At 39.7% G+C, this 24,976-nt stretch overlaps 1 pseudogene; it reads right to left on the reverse strand.

Moving 5' to 3' along the window:
- Positions 1–4,587: 4,587 nt before the first annotated feature.
- The window catches only part of LOC147422476 (cycloartenol-C-24-methyltransferase 1-like), a 43,475-nt pseudogene continuing 23,086 nt past the window's right edge, over positions 4,588–24,976 (reverse strand).

Raw genomic sequence — 24,976 nt, forward strand, 5'->3', positions numbered from 1 at the left:
TAGCAGATTGTCTATCATACAAGATGCAAAAACTAAAATTTGGGTTGGTAATGTAGGTTCTCGAGATGAATTGCTTCATTTTTTTAGACATAATTGCCTTTCTAATTTTGTGAGGTAAATTGTGACAACTTACATTGCACTCCAAACACTCATAAATGGATCTCAATTGTCAAAAAGGAACAAAGGCTCGAAAATCTTGAACAATCCAACCAAATAAATACAAGGATATTTTAGGAATGTTTGAAATTTAAAGGGTATTTTGAGAATCTCCACAAATTAGAGGGGTATTTTGATAACTTTTCCTATGTTTTACTATAGTCTCGACTTCTTGGCAGCATGCCACGTGATTTATCACTTTTTTTTGCCTGCCCAAAGGGCAAAGGCTATAGAGATCACTTCTCTTTTTGCTGACTAAAATAGAAAAAAGATTGAGTTGTATTTTTAAGCATTTTTTGACATGTCAAAAATGTTGATTGGTTGAAATAAGATAGTGGGTACTCATTGAAATGAATTGTGTAAATCTAATAATGGGCATGTCTTTAGTTTTGAAATATGAAATGAACTCTCATATATCAAGGAAACGATTTTGGGTTGCCCAATGCTTTTGGAAGCATGAAACGTTAACAACCTTACATGTTAAATGATAAAGTCTTAGAGGCTCCACATATCCCAAGAGTCACCTTTTCATTTTGAAATTTGTATTATCCACCTTTTCATTTTGAGAATTTGATTCACCCTTTGAAACTTGAGGTAATAGACTAAAGTTGTCATTTTTGTTAGTTAAAACTTTATGGAAGGAATTTATCATTTGGGGCTTTAACCTTTAAAGATTTTTTATTTTTATTTTTAAAGATTTTAAAGCTAAGTTTAGAACTTAAAGAACTTTTAAAGTAAGGTCTCAGATGATCCAATGAGAATCTAGAGTTTTTTTTTTTATTAGAAGGTAAAACTTTGAATTAAAGAAAGTGAAAATGTTACATGGATCCACAAATAGGGGAAGGGTCACCCCGAAACGCTAGAGTTTTAGGATTTAGAACTTTAAAGCTTTTAAAGTGGGATTTACAACTTAGAGATCTAAAGTTTTAGATTTGTAAAAAGGGCTTTAGAGCTTAAAAATTTAGAGTTTTTAAAGTGGAGTGTAGAGCATAGGGATCTAAAGCTTAGGATGTAGAGCTTAAGGGTGCTCTTTTAATTCAATTCTATGTGCACGCTTATGTTTTTTTTTTTTAAAGCTTAGAGATGTAGTGATTTTAAAGTGGGATCTACCCTCAGATCAAGGTCTAAAATTGACGCCTACTTTTTTTGTCAAGGGCTATTTCGACTATCAAAATAATCTCAAAATTGCATGTCATTTTTTGTATTTATATCTTTAAGTTAATGTTATATATGGCCAATTATATAAGTTGATTGCATTACACAAAGCATATGAAAGAGGGCTTGAAAAATTGGATGTCAAAAAGAAATTTTTATCATGCCTGACGGGCCTTGTGATTTTATCACTTGTTTTCTCTTGTTTTCATTAGACTAGCTAAAATCTAGCAAACCTCACATTGGAGGCTAAGATATACAAAATGTATGAAGGTCCAGGCATAGAGGGGGCTGAACAGCCTCAACAACAAGAAGCCCGAAATCTCCCAAAGGGACTAAATTGACTCCCCTAGTTCTAAGCACTAGTAGTCAATAAAATGATCTTCCATAGTTGAGTGGCACATGGATTCTTTGTTTGACTTATTGCAAAGGTGGCGTTGTGAGATTTGCCATCACCTTTTAGACTGAAGTTGTGATGGTTGTTTTGAAACCCATGTATTTGAGTGGTTTTTGTTTCTTCCAAGAAACAATATGTGCGTTTGTGTGCATGCTAGCAGAGAGAGAGAGAGAGAGAGAGAGAGAGAGAGAGAGAGAGAGTCAAACGTAAATTTCAGGGAAAATAACCCAAATACCCCTCTAATTTGTGGAAATTCCCAAAATACAACTCAAATTTCAAAAATTCCCAAACTATTCTCAGTATTTTGTCATAAATTATTGAAATGCCCTTCAAATTTTCCAACATTCCCATGGTTCTGAGTTTCTCCAAAAATAAAATTTTTGCATGTTTAGCAGATTGTCTATCATACAAGATGCAAAAACTAAAATTTGGGTTGGTAATGTAGGTTCTCGAGATGAATTGCTTCATTATTTTTAGACATAATTGCCTTTCTAATTTTGTGAGGTAATTTGTGACAACTTACATTGCACTCCAAACACTCATAAATGGATCTCAATTGTCAAAAAGGAACAAAGGTTCGAAAATCTTGAACAATCCAACCAAATAAATACAAGGATATTTTGGGAATGCTTGAAATTTAAAGGATATTTTGGGAATCTCCACAAATTAGAGGGGTATTTTGATAATTTTCCCTAAGTTTTACTATAGTCTCGACTTCTTGGCAGCACGCCACGTGATTTATCACTTTTTTTTGGCCTGCCCAAAGGGCAAAGGCTATAGAGATCACTTCTCTTTTTGCTAACAAAAATAGAAAAAAGGTTGAGTTGTATTTTTAAGCATTTTTTGACATGTCAAAAATGTTGATTGGTTGAAATAAGATAGTGGATACTCATTGAAATGAATTGTGTAAATCTAATGATGGGCATGTCTTTAGTTTTGAAATATGAAATGAACTCTCATATATCAAGGAAAAGATTTTGGGTTGTCGAATGCCTTTGGAAGCATGAAACGTTAACAGCCTTACATGTTAAATGATAAAGTCTTAGAGGCTTCACAAATCCCAAGAGTCACCTTTTCATTTTGAAATTTATATTATCCACCTTTTCATTTTGAGAATTTGATTCACCCTTTGAAACTTGAGGTAATAGACTAAAGTTGTCATTTTTGTTAGTTAAAACTTTATGGAAGGAATTTATCATTTGGGGCTTTAACCTTTAAAGATTTTTTATTTTATTTTTAAAGATTTTAAAGCTAAGTTTAGAACTTAAAGATGTAGAACTTTTAAAGTAAGGTCTCCGATGATCCAATGAGGATCTAGAGTTTTTTTTTTATTAGAAGGTAAAACTTTGAATTAAAGAAAGTGAAAATGTTACATGGATCCACAAGTAGGGGAAGGGTCACCCCGAAACGTTAGAGTTTTAAGATTTAGAACTTTAAAGCTTTTAAAGTGGGATTTACAACCTAGAGATCTAAAGTTTTAAATTTGTAAAAAGAGCTCTAGAGCTTAAAAATTTAGAGTTTTTAAAGTGGGGTGTAGAGCATAGGGATCTAAAGCTCAGGGTGTAGAGCTTAAGGGTGCTCTTTTAATTCAATTCTATGTGCACGCTTATGTTTTTTTTTCTTAAAGCTTAGAGATGTAGTGATTTTAAAGTGGGATCTACCCTCAGATCAAGGCCTACAATTGACGCCTACTTTTTTTGTCAAGGGCTATTTCGCCTATCAAAATAATCTCAAAATTGCCTGTCATTTTTTGTATTTATATCTTTAAGTTAACGTTATATATGATCAATTATATAAGTTGATTGCATTACACAAAGCATATGAAAGAGGGCTTGAAAAATTGAATATCAAAAAGAAATTTTTATCATGCCTAGCCGGCCTTGTGATTTTATCACTTGTTTTCTCTTGTTTTCATTAGACTAGCTAAAATCTAGCAAACCTCACATTGGAGGCTAAGATATACAAAATGTATGAAGGTCTAGGCATAGAGGGGGCTCAACAGCCTCAACAACAAGAAGCCCGAAATCTCCCAAAGGGACTAAATTGACACCCCTAGTTCTAAGCACTGGTAGTCAATAAAATGATCTTTCGATAGTTGAGTGGCACATGGATTCTTTGTTTGACTTATTGCAAAGGTGGCGTTGTGAGATTTGCCATCACCTTTTAGACTGAAGTTGGGATGGTTGTTTTGAAACCCATGTATTTGAGTGGTTTTTGTTTCTTCCAAGAAATCTACCATGGCCACATGTAGTTGGAACGCCAATTTACAAGGTAGCGCTCATAACTATGGTTGAATGTGTTTGGTTTAAATGATTTGTGCTTGATTTGGTGTTGTACACAAACTTTGGAAGTAGGCAACACCCTCTATCGAATAAACTAACTCATTTAAAAAGTGCAAGGAGTACACGTACACTCGGTCCACTCTTATTAAAGGGAATCTAGCGAGATCCGCCCTCCCCTCCCCTCTCCGCAAAGCAAACACCCCCCTCATGTTGCGTCAGTTGCCTTGTCTGCCCTGCAGATTGATGCCCCTCCGCCTGATCCACTACCCCACCAGTTGTCCCTGGTCTACACACAATGCTCGCCTTGTAATTTGCATGGTTTTGCCCGAGGTGAAGACACTTCATTGATCGCCTTCGTGCAACCAAAACACTCACACACAGAGTGTGGTATAAAGCCTTCACATAGGTCTGTCGTGTTGGCCTCTCTTGGTTTGGCCAAGCCCCAAACATTTTTTCTTATTCTCTTTTGCCTTTTTCTTTTGCAAGTTAGGTATCTTGATTGATTCCCCTTAATGAGTCGTTTTATTAGCACGAATCTATAGATTCAGATTCCCGCGCCCTCTCCCTCCCGGTCTGTTTTCGAAGCACGCAAGCATACGCTTACATGGTGTTCCCACACGCATCATCACGCTCACGGCTCTGCTCTCCCTTATTATCGTGCCTGCAACACCCCACCCACTTTGGTATGCCTGCTTCCCTGCCCTCGTTCCGCAGCCTTGCTTGCAACCCGTTCTCTTCACTCCTACCTGACAAGTAGTAGCTTGCGGAGAGCAACACAACTTCCACCTTGTCCATCGCTTGCCATCAAATCCACCTCTTTCTCTTCCCCTGCTGCGCAAACTGCCCTGCACTTTCTCTTCTCCTGCTGTGCAAACTGTCGTGCACTCGATAGGACTCACGACGGCCACACAAAAATCACCTTCTCCTAGCCACTGTGCACAAGGGGGGGAGAGAGGAATAAGCAAATTTGCTCCAGTGAGAGAAGCATGCAGGAACAATATTTCCAAGCGGCGTCAAAGATCTTCCAGAACGAGAGGGAACACACACAGAGATATATATCTATATCTATATATATATATATATATATATATATATATATATAGAGAGAGAGAGAGAGAGAGAGAGAGAGAGAGAGAGAGAGAGAGAGAGAGAGAGAGAGAGATTGAGATTGAGATTGAGAGAGAGGTCATCCACTATTGGTAGATGTCAAAATAGGCTTTTTAATCCAACTCAAACTTTTCCTTGTTCAGTGCTCAAGGGATCTCTCTGTAGATTCCATCTAATTCAAACGTTGGTACTACCTATCCTATTTCATGCACAAAGTACATTTAAGGTTAATTTAATTATGTAAAAGAGGGAGTCTCTTCCAAGAGCGATTACCTTGATTAAATATCCCTCTAATTTACGCAAATATCCAAAATACCCTTAATCTATTCTGATCGAATTGTTCAAGATTTTCTAATCTTAATTCCTTTTTGCGACAAATGAGATCCTGTAATTTGTCACAAATCACATCGCAAAAAAGGCTATAATGTCTAAAAGCCTGCATAACCAACTCAAATTCTAGTTTTAACATCTTGTATTCAGCCAGCGGTATTCTGGGAATTTTGAAAAATTTGAAGGGAATTTTAAAAGGGGGGAAAGTGCAAGGCGCCACCGGCCGGCCGATAGATAGGAAAAGAGAGGAGGGAAGATTTTTCCCAAAGACACTTGCACAGACGTAGATGCCTCCCTCTCTCTCTCTCTCTCTCTCTCTCTCTCTCTCTCTCTTTGCGCAGGGACAGCAGGGGAGACTTCCCTTATTGATGCGCATGCGTCTTTCTCTCTCTCACTGGTGTGGCGGAGACACAAAGTCTACCTCTCTCTTTGTAGTTTTTCTGCACGGATGCTTGAAAGGCAATGGATCGGGGGGACAAACGGGGTAGCTAGCGATGGGCTCCCTTTATTCTTAGGTGAAGCTAGGGAAGGAGATGATGAGCCATGGGATGTTTCATCGCGAGGATGGGGTCGCACAAGGAAGCAACGGGAGGTCTTCGGAGGGTCTCTGCAAGGCTAGGGAAGGCAATGGAGAGGGGCTCTCGAGCATGATGATCAACATTACGACAAGCTTCAACTTTTTCTTCCATCAGTTTGCATGAAATGGACCCAGTAAGTATGCCCAAAGATGCTGTGTCAAGTGTCGTCCGCAGTTGCAGAGAGAGGAGGAGATTGCAAGAAGCAACGCAGGGAAATATCTCTCTCTCTCTCTCTCTCTCTCTCTCTCTCTCTCTCTTTCTCTCTCTCTCTCTCTCTCTCTCTCTCTCTCTCTCTCTCTCTCTCTCTCGTTTTGCACAAGAGATGTGCACTAGGGGGCTGCTGCTTGACCTCGCAGTGAGGCGAGATTAGCGACAGTGATGAACGCAAGGTGTGCAAGGTGCGTGGGTGAAAGCAATGTGCAAGTAAGAGAGCTGAGGAGCAACATCACCAAAAGTAGGGTGGGCAGAGACGAGTGACAAAGGATTGGAGGGAGGCTCGTGCCGAGGAAGTCGACAAGGCGGCTGCAGTGGTTTAAAAAGGCAGTGCCCTCCACATTTAGAAATGAAGGAGCGGCCGACGAGCAAGATTGAGGGAGGGTAAATTAGCGGCTTGAAGGGCAAGCTAGGCAGCGAGAGACGAAGATGGAGCCGAGAAGGTACGAAGGAGTGATTGTATGCGAGGAGTGGGTGACTGAGGGTGCAAACCCTGCCTGCACCCTTGCGTGGGAACGGGGAGACAAGGGGACCTTTGATTTAGGAATTGTTGGCGAAGGAATCTTCCAAGATAATTAATTAATGAACTGCACGTAGACGCGGAAGGTATATGATGTGTCAACATTAGACAATGGCTTTGCCTTGTAAGAGGTTTACAACTTTGTATAGAGCTTTGAGATTATTCTCCTTATTGGATTGATCATAGCCCATCATGGCCTAGGCCCTCAGGAGTCCGGAGCCAGGAGTACCCTTGCAAAAGCCCTCGGGATGTTTTTTATTGTTTGTTTTTGTGTGGGTGGCTACCTTATTCACCCGTTGGATCCAGAATGTTTTTGGCGATGGCTCATGTTGAGCATGGCACTGATGTTAGTGGTTTTTATTAATATAACCTCTCACAAAATGTGAGATTTGCAAAAAAAATAAAAAACATTTGTCTTGGTTGAACACTTAGAGAGAGAGAGAGAGAGAGAGAGAGAGAGATAAAGAGAATGTTCTCTCTTTCTTGAAGTTTTGAAAAATCATTCAACACTAGGCATCTCCCCAACGTGCAATCAAAAGTGCTACCCCCGTGTCATCGGCTATGGCAATGAGTGTGTATGTGCATGCACATGTGATAGACACTAAAAAACCTCAAACATTGAGTATGTTTCTGCAAGGAGAGGGAGGGTTCACCTGTTTATGGACAAATTTGGGCCATCCATGTGACAACTCCAAATGTAGCTCAAGTTTGTCACCAAGGGGAGAGAGAGAGAGAGAGAGAGAGAGAGAGAGAGAGAGAGAGAGAGAGAGAGAGAGATTTGACAAAGTGAAGAGGTTCATGGACAACCCATGCTACTAGAATTGACGAGAGCGCATTCACTTGTGAATCGTCTTATGTGATCATGGACAAGCTATTTCCAGTACATACATATGTGTGTGTGTGTGTGTGTGTGTGTGTGTGTGTGTGAGAGAGAGAGAGAGAGAGAGAGAGAGAGAGAGAGAGAGAGAGAGAGATGGATGGCAATCAAGAGATCACTAGGACACCAATCAGCAAGAAGAAGACAGTAGAGAGAGGTTGTATGTGTGTGTGTGTGTGAGAGAGAGAAGGGTTGATTTTCAACAATTGATCACGTTGATGTACTCAATGTTTGGTAAAAGATGGTTAACGGAGTTTTCCTTGTGATGAGAGCAGGTTGATTTCACACACATGTAGACAGAGAGAGAAGAAGAAGAAGAAGACAAGTACTACCCCCAATATATTTGGGACTCTACACCTATTCCTTAGAAGGGAATTTGGATAACCAATCTACTACATGTGGCCAATAAAAAGGTATTTGTAACTGCCTTCTCTCTCTCTTGCAAGGAAAAGAGGCTAATCTATGTTTTTTGGAAAATCCCTTAGAATGTCTAAATGGTGGCAATTTGGAGAGCACTGAGAAACAAACTAGAACTCTGAGAATTGAGTACAACTAGCCACATGCACAAATTGAGAAAGACAAAAACCAAAGGAAGCCCCTAAAGAGAGAAAAAAATTCTTTGTGAGCCAAAAGGATAGAGGATGAAAACAACCTCTAAAAGATAGGCACTTTCACCAAAACTACACTACAAATTCTCTCTCTCTCTCTCTCTCTCTCTCTCTCTCTCTCTCTCTCGTGCACACACACACACATCAATGAGAAGAATTTATAATGCCGTAAAAAAAATCCCAAGAGACCTTAGAGATCGATTTGACAAGTCAAACTCAAGATCTGTTACGTAAATGGGAGGGAGACCTCAAAGATTGATTTGACAATTTGAACTCTCAAACGGGGAGATGCCAAATTTTTCAAGCACAACTCGTCATAAGCTCTACTCAAAATGCTCAAGTTATGGTCATTCAAAAAAGTGAAAAAACTAGTGGGACGATGGCCACCATCCCATTTTCATTAATGTAGAGAGTATATTCCAAAAGCATCTTTGATCCTAAAGGGAACTTTTGGGGTTCATAATTTCCCTAATGCTCTTCTAGCAACATATCGGTAAATGGGAGTGGAAAGGGGTCTTTTATAGTATGAGCATTAAGGTTCTTGTAATCCACACATAGCCTTAACTTCCCATTCTTCTTCAAAACCACTATAATTGGAAATAACGAGTCATTGCTTGCCATTTTAGTAATGAATGCTACCTTTAGAATATTATAGATCTCCTCTTGTACCTTCTTAGCATAATTAAGGTTCATTCTATACCTTTGCAATCTCATCGGTCTCGCATTGGGTTCCTGTGGTATCCAATGTTGACACACTCTGAATTGACTCCTTTCAAATTAGTGTGTTTCCATGAAAATACATCCTTGTATTTTTCAAACAAAGCCTGCATGATTGATCTTCATCATTATAGGTTTCTCATATGTCCCGAGATTACATTCTGGAGTATCTAGTTTGGAACTCTTCCTTTTTGTTTGGCCAACGAATCTACTTCTTTCTCATTGCAAATACCTACAACATACAGATCAATGAATGGATCACCTAGATCTACAAGTCTGCGCTCCATCTCTAGCCTATTTGCAACTTGATCTCAACTTATCGCATTTGTGTGACTTGTCTCTATTGCTGATTTGAAATCAAACTTCTCCTCATCTCACTCTTCTAGTGCACACCCATTTATCTAAACTATCCTTTCCCTAGTGGTTAACTAAGTGAACTCATCTAGGAACTTCTTTCTCTATCTCTCAGCTTGTTCCTTGTCCATCAGATAAGCAATCAAGTCAATCTTTGTAAGAGAAAAGATATCCATTCATGCTAGCATTCTTTCAATTTTCTTAATGCCATATTTCTTAAAGAGTTCCTCTACTCTTAATGCCTTTTTTGAGATTCTTGTACTACCTCTCTTGATTTGAATTTGCATGTTGGACCCCTGGATTGTCAGTGTTTGGTTGGCATAATCATGAATAGCCCTAGCAGTTTTGAGCCATGGTCTACTCAAAACCATCCCATATGCTCCCTGTACATCCAAGACTAAGAAATTGGCTTTGAATTTTTCTTTGCTCATTCTGATTTGCATTTTCTCAATTAATCATATGGCTTGCACTACCCTTTAGTCAATCATTCGTACCCTAAATGGTGTAGGCTTTAAATCTTGAGTCTCAAACTTTTGTCTTAGAGTTCTCTAGAATATTAACTCAAGCCCCACCATCCAGTATTAATCATGATAATTGTTCCTATTTCTTTCTAATTTTGTAATCAACTTAAATAACTAGAACCTCGTCATCCCTACTAATGGCTTCCAAGTTCATTTCTCTTGCTTCAATGTCTACTTTCCTCTTCTGCCTAATAAATTTTGCAGCTTTTGGTAATGTTCATCTGATGTCATCTAGTTCTAGTTTCAGCTTCTATATTCTCTCATAGACCTTAACATATATCTCATCCTTTTCATTACTAGAACTACTTTCTTAACTAGAAGACCTTTCGTCCAATAGGTTGTCTTCATAGTCCCACTGAGCTGACTTCCTTTATCTATTAGCTGGTTGATCTTGTGATGGACTCTTTGATTGATCCTTCACCAAGTCAGTACCTCCAACCTCAGTCAACTCTGATCTAACTTGCCTTATGTCTTCAAACAGACTCTTTACTGCATCATAGACTCATTTAGTCTAGTTGCTGCTTTCTTCTCACCCAATTACCTGAGTTGGTTCTCTTCCTAAGCCCTTGAAGGCTGATGCTATAGTTTTTGAATTATCCTAGCATGCCAATATTTTGGTTGTTTTGGCATCTTCTTTGTCAAGTTTTCTGTAATCTTGGATGCCAACTCTCGTTGTTCCTACCATTCATCAACTACTTTTCCTTTGCCTTTTGCTTTACATGTGTCTCTTTATTGCTCCCTTTTATTTGTTTTAAGAGCCTGCTTTGTCTCATGTTCTTCTAGAATCTCCTCAATGACTACAACTTTGCTTTTGGTTACTGCCCTTACTAGCATTGGTTCAGGTGTTATCTGTTCAGACCCTTCTAGTTTGGTAGCATATGGGCAATGAGCTACAAAATGGCCATATTCACAAAAGTATAGCAATTTAAATTCCTTTTTCCAAAGTCAAATCTACCTCTTCCCCGGCCAGTACCCCTTGGAATCTACCTCAACCCTCTGCCACCTCCAGCACTCGTGCTTGTCTCATTCTCTTTAGAGCCACTTGCCCCTTTTGTTTTTACTATTTTTGGGTTGTTAATGAAATGATGGATATGTCATCCCCTTTCTTGAAGTGATGAATCCTTATCCCACAATTTATCCACACATGCCCATAAGATTTAAAATACGGCCATGGGAACATTTATCTTACCTATGATCTCTAAACCTGCACTTTGAACACGAGGTCTCGATCTTTCCCACCAAAAATCTTGTTTTGACCATCTCAAATATCTGTTTTGACATTTCTTCTAGCTTCTTGATCCACGACCCTTTTGAGACCCTTTCTTCTTGCTTTTAGATTTTTTATCTGATTCACTATCAGATGAGCTACAAGTTGTGCTGGAATTTTTCCCTTCAAACGATGTTCACTACTATCATTGGAATCTCTTCTCTTGTGGCTCCTTTCCTTTTTGGCTTGCTATTCCAATTTTAGGGATCGTTGAACTAATTCATTGAATTTCTTCGTAGGGGCTAGAATTTCTTGTTTCTTACTTCTAAACCTATTCAGAAACCAAGCCCTCATTTTTTTTCCAATGGAGGTTCTTGAAATTGTTTGGTCAGTTCCTTGATTTTTTCAACATAGCTCCTAACTGACAGTTTTGCTTGCTTTAGTTTGTCCAACTTGCCCAAAGTTTCTTCATCTTTTTTTTTTTTTGAGTAATATAGGCAAAATGCTATCATCAATTTGCTGTATGATCTAAGATGGCATGCTAGGTAATAGTAATACCACTTTCTAGCTGCCTCCTTTAGTGTACTAGTTTCCTATTTCTAGACTGTCTATTATTATAGTGACTCGTGTCTGCTTCCCAGTCGTCAATATCATCAGTCTTAGTCATTGTATCTATTTTAGGTTTCTTTATTGGCTTCTGTCTTGTGGATTTGTGACTTCAATTGCTTCCCTCATTTTCATCAATATATTTTTTGCTCCTATGAGATACATTGGATTGAGTTTGTTGGTCTGCTCTCTTCACGTGTCTCCTCTTCAAATGAGTCAAGTGCTGAGAATCCCCCAATTCCGCAGTTACCCTTGGATCTAGAGGAACATCTATCTTGTTTTGAGGCTCTCTTACAGTATTAGAACCTTTCTTTGACTCCTACAAGATAGTGCTGACACGACTTAGATCATCCATGAGTCTCACCATGGGCCATCTACCATGTGGAACTCTTCTAGGTAGCATGGTGGATTTTGATGGCTCAGTATACTTTGGGTATAGAGCTAGGAAGAAGCAAGGCAATTAGGCTTCTTTAGCACACAATTCATATACTAAGACTAGGTAATTTGGAACAAATTCTATGAATTTCATTATAAATTGGTTCTCCTACCCATCATCTTTCTCGTGATTAGAACTACATGGAAAATAATTTTGAGATTCATTTCTTGCTCTCTGAGGGTCATCCTCGTCTTTTGCCCTCTTCTACTAGTAGCATTGCTTTCCAATATCATCTTTACCTTCTGATCAAGGACCCCTTTGGCAATTTGTAGTTTGAAATAGTGGTGGAAACTTTCCCACGCTTACCTCAAATGAGTCATACATGATTTCCTACCCACTAGCCCCACTTACTGACTATAAAAGTCCTTGCCTCATAGTGTCCATTTATGGCTAGAAATTTACAAATGTGATTGTAGATGGTGGCTTAGGTATTAACCTAAAGCCAAAGTTCATCATGAGACATCTTGGTTTGATTCGCACCAAGACCACCACTTTCACTGTCACTTTGGCCAACGGATGCAAGCCTGCCGAGTAGGAGTGGTGGAACAAGTACCAAAGGTAGTAGAAGGATTTACATTTTGGCTGGATTTTGTGGTGGTTCATCTACCATAGGTGGATGGTGGGTTCCCTCTACTTGTTGGTATGCCTTGGCTATAACATACTCGAGCGCTTCACGATTGGGGTAATGATACCATGTGGATCACCACACCAAGAACAGAGCATAGACATATCCAATTGGAGAGTGGAGCCGACCCATCCAATAGAAGGTCTTCCCTCAACATTGCACATCATGATGACTAGAAGGAAGAAGCTAAAGAAATAGAATAAGCCTCACATGACGAGGTGGTATTTCCCACAAGGATAGTCCCCAATGAAGAAACTAAGCTCCTCAAATTGGCTAGAAGTAGTAGCTAACCCTCACTATTTTTCAGCACTCACAAGAATTGACAACAACACAAGCCTCAAGGATCTAGCACCAGAGATTGAAGATGTCATGTCTCTTGGTCTAGGTGAGCCCATGACTCATCACAGGTGTGGTAAGAAGTCTCCTCTACAGGAGCAACAAGAAGAGGAGCCACAACATGAGGCATGATTCTCCTCAGTCAAAGGTGGGAAGGGCTAGGTCCAACCTAGCCCAACCAAAGAGTTTGTAGACCAGCTCCAAGAAAGGTAGATGACTTTCTTGTGGACAAACCTCCTCAGGTATGGTTACAAGAGTAGACACAAGACATTCCCATTGATCAGGCTCCTACTCATGATGTGGAAGCACTAACTAAGCTTGCCATGATGTAACAAAGGAGTGGAACCCAGACAACTATCAAGATCTAGTTAAAGAAGTCAATCGAGGTAATGAAGAAGAACCCAAACCAATTTTGCTGGCAGCAGTATGGCTATGGGATCATCCCCAATTACTAGATTTGATGGTTTTTCTCATTACTAATTGAAAAGATGTTTTTGCCTGGTCATACAAGGACCTCAGAAGACTTGAACAATCTTTGGGCGTTCATTCCATACCCCTATAGGAGAATTTCAAGCATGTGTGAGGTCGAGCATACAAGAGCAGCCTAGCTTTCCCTACCCCCTTGCCCCACCCTCGACACCCCTTCCCTCTCCACCCCCTCTTGTCACATCCTTGACCGCCTTCATTTTCCACCCCTCTTGTTTGCTTGCCTAACCTACCCAACCCCCTCACTCCACCCTCCCCCTACTTACCATACCCACATTTATCACTCATCCTCGACCTCCCTACCTCTCACCTTATCTTCCACCCCTTGCCCCACCCTCACCTTGCCCTACCGTCTCATGACACTCACCTTGCCTACCCTAGCCCTACCCTAGCCGTACCCTCTCCGCCCCATACCCCTCTCACCTCCTACCCTTCCCTTACCCTCTTGCCTCTTCCCTGTCCCCCTACTTGTATGAATTATTAATCATGGAGAATAAATATTTCTCGCATTCTAATAATAATATTATCGAGATGGTGTATTTGTACAATGGAAATCCATTTGTAAATGAAGTGATACATGCAAGTAGTAGAGGTGGCAGATGCTAGTGCATCCACATAGGTGGCTAGGTGTTGTGTGCATTAGGAATTTTATAGAAGAGTATGCTCCATGTGGCATGAAAATAAGGTGCTAGGTGTAAGCATGCTTCCCATAATGATGTGGGGATCTTAGACTGGGCATGGTTCACATGTAGAGAGGTTAGGTTCTCCTTTTGTAGATGGAGTGATACATGCAAGTAGTAGAGGTGGTAGATGCTAGTGCATCCACATAGGTGGCTAGGTGTTGGGTGAATTAGGAATTTTATACAAGTGTATGCTCCAAGTGGCATGAAAATAAAGTGCTAGGTGTAGGCATGCTTCCAACAATGATGTGAGGATCTTAGCACTAGAATGGTAACCTAACAGGACATAAAAGTGTCCTTTCAGGGTTTTGGGAAAAAATTCCAAAACCATAGTAGATCCACTCATTTTGAAAAATCCTTTCATGAGCTTATAGTTCAATAACTACTACATATGAATAAAATAAGAAACTTGTAATTTTTGTCATCACTTGGTCACTACAAGCCTCCAAAGTTGATGGACTAGTGCATTTTGCCCAAAACAGCAATTTCTTACGGTTGATTGCATATAAATAAGAGTGGGGATTTTTGTAGGACATGAGATAAAATGCCCCGTTAACTTCAATGGGTTGGTTACCAAAACATATGGTTGCTTTTACCTCACTAATTTTGTTTTGGGGAAAAAACATAGGTACAAAAAAGTTGCATTTCTGCCATTCTGTGGACCTATCATCAAAGTTTCTATAGTCACGCTCAATACAGATACTATATACATGTTTTCTTGGTTCCCTTTGGGCCTTTGGATTGAAAAGGAGCCATGGAGCATGTCAAGAGGATCATGGATCTCTTAGAATTGGAACCTTGGGGGCAATGATAAAGTGCTAAATACAGCAAACATGAAAATATTGGGTTTAGCATCATGACCTCTAGAAACCCATAGAAACTACTCAATGTCTACCCAAGTTTGTAGTCTATGATTAGATATGGTTACTACCTACAAAATACACACAATTGGCCTAAGAAACTAGCAATATTGAGAAAGTTATACTTGCTACTCTAAAATGTATCGTATTCTTCAATAATCAAAAAACTCAACCATCATCATATACTATGCTATATAGCATATTAGGTCCCCCAAAACTCAAGGAAGATTAGCTTTATGTTATACAATACACTTACACAATCAAAATTGAATTTGGATATCAAGAAAGCGACCAAAACAATCATAAAAGTGCTAATTTTGGCCAAAAAACAGGATTATGCAATTCTTGTAAATTGGTCATAACTTTCAATTTTAACACTTAGCTCTCCCTACAAGCATCAAAACATGTTGAGAACTATGAAGGCCTAACCTCTAGCCATCTAAACCTCACAAACATGAAGTTTAGAGTGGTATAGTTGCCAAAAATTGAAAAAAATCCAAAAACAAGACCCGTTTTTTCACACAGTTTAGGTTCAAAAATGTTGTGCAAGAGTAAGGTTAATGGTGAGATTGATACTCCAAAAAAAATGATAAGTTTTATTCAGCTCATAAGGCAACTTTGGGGATATATAGCACCTAGAAATTCAGTTTCATACTCTTCAAATAATTCAAGCAAAATGGTCACTTAACAAGACACAAAAGTGTCCAAGGACATAAAAGTGTCATGTTACCATTCTAGTGTTAGACTAGGCATGGTTCACATGTAGTGAGGTTAGGGTTCTCCTAACAATCACCCTCTTAAGCCTAGCTTCATCCTAGATGTGCCCAACTTGAAGGTGTATGTCCAAGCTTTCCACATACGGTGCATGCTTTGATCTTGAAGCAGTCACTTGATTTGTGACTTGATTTGTGACTTGACTTGCCACAATGCTTGCATGTAGCCTTCTATATAACATAAACTCCATTTGACGTAGAGTTGTTGTTAGAGTTCTTCTTTTCGTCATCTTGAAGTGAATTGACCACATCTTCAAACGTAGGTACAGGATCCTTTTCTTTAATTGTTGCGACTATGTGATCATACTCAAGTGGAAGTACTTTGAGCAAGAGTCCAATTTTGTCCTCATCATCCACTTTAGCATCTAAAGGCACTAATTGAGTGCAAATGGATTGATGCCTATTGATAAGGGTAGATAAATCTTCATTAGCATCCATCATGAGTCCACAAAAAGCTTCATTTTTAGGCTAGTTTTGTAGTGTTTAGCATTCGTATCAAACATTTGTGCCAAGGTTTCCCATGCTTTTAAGGTTTCCCATGCTTTTAATGAAGTTTCGCATTCATCTATGCAATGAACATAATTATCATACAATGTAGTGATAATAATGCCTAGAGATTGTTTGTCTTTTGACACAAATTGGGTATGTGCACCTCGGGTCATAATGCTGTCCCCTTTCCCAAGTGGCTTTACAACAACCCATAGATTCTTTTTCATTAGGTACCCTTTAATTTTAATAACTTTCTATTTGTGAAAGTTCTAGCCATTGAACTTGTCCAAGTTCTTGATTCTCAATGTGTGGAGCAGTCTTACTTAGAGAAATTCTCTCAAGCAGTGTCTAGCCTCCAAATTACAATATATTTAGAAAATCAAGAACTTTGTTAACCAGGTTTTGAGCATAGACATGATATGCCTCGTTGATTTTATTCTCCACAACTTCTTTTTATGATGCAAATTGTGATGAATTTACCTTCTCGTGCCAGAAAGCTTAGAACTACTTTCTGGTAATTCTCAGTATGGGTAGTTAGATTGATTTGTTGAGCTAGAGCTGATTTCCATAAAAACTAGTCTATGAACTAAGGGGCATGTGTAAACGGACTCTTTTAAAAAAAGGCATTTACAACAGACACAAAAAAGAGGAAAGATAATGCTTTGATCTGCTCGTGGATGTTAGTAAGTCAACAACGAAGGAAATTGGGGCACTGATGTTAGCACGGACAGGGCTCATGAGACATGTGGATTTGAGCCGATTGGTGAGCTAGCTGATGTCAGGTAGGAGCTGGGCTGAGGTAATAGGGAGCAGGTCGGGTTGAGAGTAATTACCACCAGCATGTAAGGGGATAAGATTACACGCTCACGGTATTGGTGGTGTTGTTGAGCGGGAGGTTCGTATAGCCAATACCGATGATGATGCATGCTCTAACAATGGGTGGTGCAAAAGGAGATGGATGAGCATGGCAAAGAGAGACAAAGGGTGTTGTGGAGCTTAAAGCATATGTAGTATTCAAAAGCAAATGGAGAGTGTGGAAAGAGAGATAAGAGAAATGTAATAGCACAAGTTTTCTCTTGAAGCCTTCAAATTCAAGGCTCCATGCACCATGCATTGAATGAATAAAATTCAATACACTTGACACTTGTCTTAGACTTGTTGACTTCTCTATACCACTTATCATGAGACCACTTTTCTCCTGAAGCCTTCAAATTCAAGGCTCCATGCATCATTCATTGAATGAATAAAATTCAATACACTTGACACCTGTCTTAGACTTGTGATTTCTCTATGCCACTTATCATAAGACCACTAAGACATCTAAAAGAGGAAAGATATTTACAAAGAAAATTGGATGCTTTATTAAGTAAAATGTATCTGATAATAGCTAAATAATTCCTAGAAAATGCTCTGATACCACTTGTAAGACTTATTAATCGTGGTGGATAAATATTTCTCACATTCATAATAATAATATTTATAGAGATGGTGTTTTGGTACAATGGAATTTCATTTATAGATGGAGTGATACATGCAAGAAGTAGAGGTGGCAGATGCTAGTGCATCCACATACGTGGCTAGGTGTTTTGTGCATGAGGAGTTTTACACAAGTGTATGCTCCATGTGGCATGAGAATAAAGTGCTAGTTGTAGGCATGCTTCCCGCAATGATGTGAGGAGCTTAGATTGGGCATGGCTCATATGTACTGAGGTTAGTGTTATCCTAACACTACCCTTACCTTCGCTCGCCCTAGGGCCTAGATACACATTCTCATGGTCACAACAAATATTCCTTGGTCAAGGATGTAGTATCAACTACCAATGATTTTCCCTCTCCCTCCCATTCCACCTTTGCAAAAAATGTCAAAATCTTTAAAAGTATATTGAACTATTTATTATATAGAATACAACTAGAATCTGGTAGCACATCCAAGCTTCAATGAGGTCACACCATTTGCGACACATATTACTACTTGTTCGCATGCACCCCATTCGTATTCCACAAACTCATTTTAGATCACTTGGAAGAAAGAGAAAAACCCTATAGGTAGTAGGACTAGCAACCACCAATGCTTCAAAAGTCATTCTACTACATTGCTACTTTGGTACATAGATGAGATTAGGTCTACACATAGGAATAAAAATATTACTGCTGCATCCATTTTAGGAATTACCACTGTATCCATTTCAGCATGCCCCCTTGCATCAACGTGGATGCAACTTTCTCTTTTGTCCTCCTTGACAAAGTCAAAAGGAAATCCACTTCTCCTATGCCTTGTATACTTAGAGCACAACTCTGAGCAAAAGCTCTTTGAGATTCTCTAGTTCTCCTAGGATTTTTACCGTTTTCAAAGTCACAACACATAGCCTCCCTTTCTACCACACTATCCACCCCTTTCCAAGAACGTCCTCATTCATCTACATATCCACATACACCATTCACTTCAGTTTCCCATCCATCACCCACTCACATTGACCTCTCTCAAGATGCCTCACCTCCCCAATTATCTGTATCACTTTCTAGCACTAGGACAACCACCACCACACCATTTCATGCTATTTATCATGCACCCCACAATCACTATTCCACTCATCTTCACCACATCTATTTGTTAATCGGAACATCGCACCCACCACCACCTATTGCTCGTTCATGCGTTGTTACCTTCACCACCTCATCTCCTTCATCATCTATCACCCCTAGTGCGGTAGTCCAGATTGACCACGGTCATGTTCTATTGGCCTCGCACACGATTACTGTGGAGCTTTGTGCTCAGGCAGGCACACTCCTGTCTCTACAATCACAGTTCAAATAGAGGTACTACTCTCAGATTTATACGAGAGCAACTTGGGGTAGAGAACTGTGACCTCTATTGCGTCATGAACTATCAGGCTACAACTATCCTGGCATAGGACGCTTGGATTACTTCACCATAAGAGGACCTTCATCAAATGATCGAGCACTATGGAGAGAACTAGACAATTTCCTTGCTAGATCAAGGTAACACCTTTCTCATGAGCACACACATGATAAGCACTACATTTAAAATGTATATGTGCATTATGACATTAGCCATGAAGAATGCATCCTCAACAAATCATACCAATGAATGAAATCAACAAAATGGCTTGATGAATGACCACATGAAGATGATGACAACAAGAGAAAGACAATTATGAAGAGGACACACATGGAAATTTAATCACGCAGTGAATGAATGAATGAGATTTGTAATACCTAGGATTACTAGTGAACCTACTAAGCCTCACTTTGTAACCATAGCAATGAATTCGGTAGAGAATGGCTATGATGTATCGTAGGACCTTCAACCATGGTGATGAATTAAATTGAACTGCCATGATGTATGAGGTAGATAAATTATGTTAGCTTAGGAGTACACAATGATATACCATGAACAAATGAACCAAAAACACATGAAATTTTTAGAACAACCCACGTTTGTCTTAAGGGGAAGTTAGGGTAAGCCCAACTTGTGGCACCATATGGGAAAGCTCACTAGCCACTTAGGAAAGGATAGATGATAAGATGGTCCAATAGCAAGAGGATGCAATATCTCTAGCCAATGATTGTAAAGCATTAAGCCTTCTTAAGAGTTTATTCTCTAATGAATCAATTGCACTTTGAGTCTATCATTGTGTCTATACTATACTCTCTCTTTTTATGATTTTGCACTTGACATAACCTAACCCTAATTTCCATCTCTCTAACCCTAACCCTAACACCATGGTCAAGTTAAAGCTCCATCCTCCATAACGTAATGCTAAACCATTATTGATTAAGGAACACGCTTCCCAACATAGACATCTAAATAATCCTTGGTAATTTCTTTTTACAAAATTCTTTCAAAGCCACAAAGGTGGCTTTTTAAAAACAAGACCATGTTACTGTATTATAAAGCTAGTACAACCTTAAAACTAAATCGAATGTTATTACTATCTAGTCGAGCAACTTTCCATTTGTATTAGTAGGCTTGGTAAGGTACATGGTGCTACCATTACTAAGCCACAAATGCAACAAAGCCGTTCTATCTAATCCTACCATCATAGTAAGCCGTAAATGCAACAACACCGTTCTATCTAATCCTAAGTTTCTTGTTTGTTTTCTAGCTCTAAAGGGAACCTAAATATTGCAACAAAGCCCTTAAAGGCACACCACATAAAATTTGTCAACAATTATAATTATTCATCTAAGCCCACATTGTTTCTCAAGCACCTTTTTTTTCAAACTAGAAACATATGTACCTTCTAGTTTTCAAGCCAAGAATATCCCAATTTTTTGTTTATTGTTTCAATGTCATAAGATTAATTAACATATATTCAACATCTGAAAAAGTTACCAAGTTGCGACTAAGAAAGCGACCCAATCTTGTGGTGCGAAAGTTGGCAATTGATAGCCTTTGGGGATTTAGCGGCTCATAGCAAGGCATGTGTGCTACGTCAGCCTTATCTTCCTCCATTATGATCTATAGCAACCACCGATGGAAGAAAAAACTCTCTCTCTCTCTCTCTCTCTCTCTCTCTCACTCTCACACACACACACACTCACAAAGCTGAGCATAAAAACACTCTTCTTCCTTTTGCAATGTGGAAATTGTGAAATTGTGGCTCACAAAGATATTCTAGATGTCTTGAAGTTATACTTTCTATACTTGTTGAGTGATATCCATATCGGTCAATTCTAGTATACATTTGTCTATACATATAGGCTAGCCTCTTTGTGTGTGTGTGTGTGTGCGTGTGCGCGCGTTTTTGTTTTTTGTTTGTTTGTTTTTTTTGTTTTTGGGAGGGAAAGGGAAGGAGAGGGGGGGGGGGGGGGGGGGGGGGGGGGGGGGGGGGGGGGGGGGGTTGTTGGTTAAGACTCTAGTTTACATAAGGAAAGCTAAATTGAAAGAGAGAAATTAAGACATGTATGTCATACATTAAGATTTAGATTGTTTTTCCCGTGGCTCTCCAAATTTGGAAGGGGCTCCATGGATTCCTTTGGAGGGAAGTTGCATGGCCGTTAAACAGCAAAACAATTTCTAAACTTTCTCATATTTGTCAACAGCATAACAATTTCTAAACTTTCTCATATTTGGTATGACAGAAGACTTTGCTAAAAGGATATGGAGCTCATGGTGTTGAAACATAATTTGAGGTTACACGAAAGGCTTCTAATTGATAGACTCTTGGAAGTGCTATCATCCTCATTTCCACCTATCTGCGGATCAAAAATTGATTGGAGATCTTGGCACTGGCTGAAAGACAAAGAGTTCGCGCTTCCCAAGACCCAAAGTACCTACAATGTGCTGCTGTACAAAGAGGATTGGTTTGCCTCACTCAACATAATCTAGAAGAAAAATTGGTCAGAAGAACGTTGGCAAAAGAGTGTTTGGGAGAGTAAAGGGCCCGAATACATAAAAATATTCATCTGGAAAATGCTCTGGGAAGCCTTGATTACGGTGCACACTAGAGGGATCGGATTTGACACTTGCTCTTGCTGCCTGTGAAGACCCCCTGCATCTGTTCGGTAAGTGCCCTACTTCGCAAGGGCTGGCCGCTAGGGTTTGCAAGTAGGTAAGAAGGGAATTGGAAGATCATCTTCTTTACGAATGACCTAATCTTGGGAAGGTGTGGTTGCCAAAGCCAGACCGTTTTGGTGTGCACACAAATTACCAGAGTGTGCTACCTGAACTAGGTTTGGAAGTCTAGGAACCTTCGAGTTCTTGAGGATAAACTGGATGTAGCTCATTTTGAAGATATTGCACATCAGAGCACTAAGCTCATACATGTTATACCAGTAAGAAGAGGGACAACTGACAATGATGAAGAATTAATTCATGCATTAAGCTACTTAGAACACTTAAGAGGATAGGAGTATCATTGCTCTATTTCTGTGTACAAGTTTTTGTTGGAACCCTAGCCCCTTCAAGACACATGTAGTGCTTGATGGAAATTGTATTCTTTTTCAAGTAATATGAATTCTCTCAATTCACAATTGTCAGAACGGCAAAAACAAAAACATCTGGATTGTTTTAATATACTTTCACTCTCTCATTGAGAGAGCGAGTTTACCCACACACAAAAAAAGATCTAGATTGTTATTTTGTTATTTTAGGGAAAAGTACCCGTAACAAAATAAAGTCATTATCCATAGCATATTTTTTAAATATCTAAGCATGACCTGCCTCCCAATCATATCACGATAATGACTAATAAGATGTTTCAAGATTATTTTTAAAAAAAGATATACATAAATTTAAAACTTGAACATGATGAGAACTACCCAAATATATGAAGCTCATAAAGAGTATTAATATATAATCAATATATAAGATTAAGACATCCAAACTATGGATGATTTGGATGTTGAGGCATTCATTATAGAACGATACGTACTTTTGATGTTTAACGTTTGTGAAGTTTTGGGGTTATATTAGTAGGAAGAATAACCCAACTCCTCGGGTCTTGTAAAGCCAACTAACAAGCCAGCTTTTCCCTCTGGTCAGCGGCGGCAGTTTAGGGACGCACAGATAAATACAGGCTTATCATGTTCCATCAATGGGTGATTCCCTTGCCTCTGCTTCTAGAGTAGCTTTTGGGCAACCATCTTGCACGGTTCGAAGAGCACCTCGCAATTATTCTGGCCCTTTCTTTATGACGAAAAGAGTTTCTCCGAGACACGGGTAAGAATTACGGATCATGAACTACAGATTGGTGGAGAATGAGAGAGGGTGTGGGGCTGATGTGAGTTTGAGCGAGAGTCAAGTGCTTAATTGATGCATGGGTAGATTTGGTAAGGGCTGAGCGGTAACACCTGCATCATAAAACTTGCCTATAGATTTATAGATTTTGGAGCTGCGTGCTAGGAGCAAGCAATTGCATTTGTCTAATTTAGCTCCGCCTTGGATAATAATAATCGTGTTGAATATTGGTAAGAAAGGAAGAGGCCGATGTATCTAGGATCGACACCAGCATGGCTAGAGTCTGTAATTTATTGGTTATGATAATATAAGCTACTCACCATTGTGAGTTTTGCAACAAAAAAAAAAAAGGAAGAGGATCACGAGATTCTAAGCGTAGCTTTGTCACCAGGTTTTAAGTGTGCTCCCTATTGGTAGCATAATCACGCTCAGCTTCATTGTGTAGGCTCGTAATCGCGTTGCTTTTCTCTCACCTTGGAATCGCAATTTTGAATGCCAAATCTTCCGTTTAGGGGAGGATTCTCACCCAAATGAATATCATTAACGAAGGTGACTCCTTGAGGGAGGAGCCTAATCCTAATAGCAGTGGCACCTCAATCGGCATGGACTTCATGTTCGTAGCAAAGGGTAAGAAAAGACGGAATGAAGCCGACGGTCATACCTCCGATCTTGAGAAGATTTTGAAGCGTCCTCCTTTGGCATTCGGGCACTAATACGGAGATTCTACATGGGGTGAACATGTTCAACTAGAACAAGGTTATGGATGGGTACGTGATGCAGGCTGACTTCAATCATGAGTTAGCATTACATAGCTTCGAGGCCTGCTATGCGCACTCATTGGTCTTATACTTTATAGGTTGGTGAATGTCTACCCAGGGCTTATGGGATTGGGTGGCAGTGAAGACAAATAACAGAAATGCAATATGGCATTTCACAGCAATTGGCAAAGGTTTGTATGTGGAAGAGTGTCTGTCCGAGCACACTATACAAGATCTGGTTATCAAAGGAGGTATTTTGGGGCATTCCTATTTTTCTTATGTAGTGCCATGTATGCCCAAGTTCTATCCAAATGAAGAGTTTATGAACGTTTGCCAGTGTGTATCACACTCAAGAGTCTTCCTCTCTTGCTCCGGAGCCATGTAGACTTTGTTGCCATTTTGATAGGCCAAGTGAAATTCATTCTGAAACTGTAATGGGTCCTATCGGGCTTGTATGTTATGGTGTGCATTCTATTGGATAGGAGCAAGCCCATCCACAAATGCTTGGATCTCAATATGGGAGACTTTGGTTCCTATCAACAAGAGTTGGCTTTTGCTTCATTTTTCAACGCCTACTATTAATGGCGGAGAAATGGTCACTATGCTAGGAGTTTCTCCGAGGCAGAAGTTGTCCAGATCCGGCGGTTATGACAATTTGGAGGCATGTCTCTAGGAATACTAAACCTCCTACGAGTTCCAAAAAGCTAGCGAACGACGTTGGCGACACTAAGATGAACCATGACGACATAAGCAAAGAGACTGAGTGCCTTTCAGATGAGATGTTGTGCGCGTATGTCGCACGTGTCAATGCAAGGAACTTGCCGATACACCGTGTGTGATCCACAAATGGCTCCAAGTGCACAACAAGCCTAAAATAGTAAGCTCAAAGAAGGCGATGGTGTGTCACTCACCGCTCTACGCTTACTTCGTGGAGGATTCCTCGCCACGAAGAAGAAGGAGCCACCGCTTCGCCGCGCTCAACCAATTCACCGCCGCCGTCATGCCTTCCTAATGCTCGATCGCCCTCTCTCTCTCTCTCTCTCTCTCTCTCACACACACACACACACACACATACACACACACACACAAGGAGGTGAAGAAGATGAAGATGGAGATGGAGATGGAGCAAGAGCACTCTTCTATTGCACAAATGAGAGAATGAGTGAATTTTAGGTTTAGTTGACTTTTATATGAGCTCGCCCCAT

Source organism: Adiantum capillus-veneris, chromosome 27 (assembly GCF_014529385.1).
Source record: "Adiantum capillus-veneris isolate H3 chromosome 27, ASM1452938v2, whole genome shotgun sequence".
Lineage (NCBI taxonomy): Eukaryota > Viridiplantae > Streptophyta > Polypodiopsida > Polypodiales > Pteridaceae > Adiantum > Adiantum capillus-veneris.